Consider the following 2,267-nt stretch of genomic DNA (forward strand, 5'->3'; position numbering starts at 1 on the left):
AAGAATGGTAAAAGCAGCAACTGTCTAGGGCTTCTGTGGTCTGAAGATATGGGGTGGTGTGGGTGGTGTGGGTGGTGTGGGTGGTGTGGGTGGTACTGAGCCAAGAGTTCAATAAATGTTAACTACCAACGGAACTGCTAGCATCATCCTGTCCTTTAGAGGTGGACGTCCTGGCAGCGGAGTTTTATTACTGGCAGAATAAGAAGGGAGTCAGGCGTGGTGGTGCACGCCTGTGATTTCAGCAGTTAGGAGGTGGGCACAAGAGGGTCAGGAGTTCAGGGCCATTGTCAACTACATAGTGAGTTTGAGAGCAGCCTATGTTATGTGAGACTATCTCCTAAACAAAAACACCCAGATATATACATCACAACACACACACACACACACACACACACACACACACACACACATCCAATAGTATGATAGGCATGTTACAGGCTACTCCAGTGACAATCTTCTCCCTAGAGAGCTGCAAAAAGAACCATTATGCCTTAGCGATTATAGCTACTTAGGGGCTGAATCAAACAAAGTCTTATTTTTCTAAATACACAATCTTGATTAGACCTTTATTTCCAGTAAAAGCAGGGAATGGCAGGGGGGGGTATAGTTTGTTGATTCCCCCACCCCCATGATAGGGCCTCATGATGTAGCCAAACTTATCCTCAAATAGGATGTTTTCCAGGCTGACCTTAAACTCAAAGCAGTCCTCCTGCCTCAGCCTCCTGAGTGCTGCAATCATAGGTGAGTCCAACCACTGGCTTCACCTCTGCTTTTTATTCCTGACAGTGCACACGGTCTTCTTTACTCTTGTGCCAGGGGCCCGAGTACCATGGCTCAGATAATTTCTTCAACTGACAAGGAACAGCATACGGGGGTGGGGGGGTAAGGTATACAGGAAGCAGCGATTTGGCACTCTGCCTTAGGAAAGGACAGGGGCCCCACAAGATGACTGGGAAAGGCACCTCCCTCCAAACTTGATAATCTGAATCTGATCCCCAGGACCTGTAAAATAGAAAGGAAAAAACAATTCCCACAAGTTGTTCTGTACCCTCCACACACATGCCCTGCCACACCTATAGCACGCACACGCGCGCGCGCACGCACACACGCACGCACGTAGTACCTGACCTAGGCATGGTGGCATATCCCGTCATCACAGCAGAGGTAGAAAAACTACTGCAAGGTCTAGGGCCAGCCTGGCCAATATAGCTGGTTCCAGGCGAACTAGGGGCAACATAGTAAAAGTCTGTCTGGAAAAACAAACGGTTCTGATCGTTAGTAAGTGCAATTATCATAGTGCTCTGAACGACCTTCACTCACACACACTTACCGACCATGCGAAGAGCACAGTACGTTGTAGGAGCTCAGTGTTGTTGAGTTGAACATCTGCAGTATGCAGCATTTAGCTGCAAAGCAAACTCCATCTGCACCTACAGGCCGGAAGGATCAGGAGGAGTGAATTAGTGCACTGTGGCTTGGATGTGCTTTCTTGGTTCTGCCTCCCAGCTCCCACTTGGCTATGGTAAAGTGATTGCTACAGCACAGCAATGATTGGTTTCTGGTAGCTCTCTCTGAGTGGCTATTACAGAATTTGAAAGGGCAAGGCATGTTTCACAGACTAGCCCTCAACTGTCCCCATCAGGTTGTCGCCATAGAGACAGAAAACTTAAAGACTTCCCCCTAATCATTTTGGAAGTGAAATGTCTATTTCTGGCTGAGGCCTGGCCTCTCTGGAGTTTATAAAGAGTTTCTTACTGTCTGCTATGTAGTGTGGAATTTAAGACAAATATGGAGCAACCCTTTGCGGGGTCAGATGAACGGCAACTTTTAAAAAGAAAAAAAACCTACCTACTGGGTGGGTGAGATTGAACAGGTCAGCTATGGCCTGGCTACAGTTCAGCTACTCTACAAGCTACGTGCCCTCCTGCTTCACGGCTACTCCTCTCTCCTAACCTCGAGGGCAGTCACCACCCTGACGACAGAGCCCTGTAAACAGTTCAGTCATAAACTCAGATATCAGTTGCCAAAGGTCATGTGGTTTAAGGACCTTTTTTAAGAGTTAATTTCTTAGGTTCCTACAGATAAGTAAAACAAAGTGCTTCTCTGTAGGTTCCCTTTTTCTCTTGGCCTTTACCACACTACCAGTGAGAGGTCTTTTTTGGGTGATAATCTAATGTTTTTTAGAAAGATAAAAGAGTTTAATCTTCCAGATAGGCGATACTAACATTAATGTCAAAGCCAAATGGGATACAGGGAAAAGTAGAGTT

At 46.6% G+C, this 2,267-nt stretch overlaps 1 long non-coding RNA gene across 1 annotated transcript; it reads right to left on the reverse strand.

Annotated features, from left to right (window-relative positions):
- Positions 1–539: 539 nt before the first annotated feature.
- Positions 540–1,521, reverse strand: LOC148003747 (uncharacterized). Its single transcript, XR_015629591.1, has 3 exons — positions 1,331–1,521; positions 1,129–1,250; positions 540–1,002 (listed from the first exon to the last, which is right to left on the reverse strand). It is a non-coding gene; the product is annotated as an uncharacterized LOC148003747 (long non-coding RNA).
- Positions 1,522–2,267: the final 746 nt, after the last annotated feature.

This window comes from Rattus norvegicus, chromosome 9 (assembly GCF_021556685.1).
Source record: "Rattus norvegicus strain SHRSP/BbbUtx chromosome 9, alternate assembly SHRSP_T2T, whole genome shotgun sequence".
NCBI classification, from domain to species: domain Eukaryota; kingdom Metazoa; phylum Chordata; class Mammalia; order Rodentia; family Muridae; genus Rattus; species Rattus norvegicus.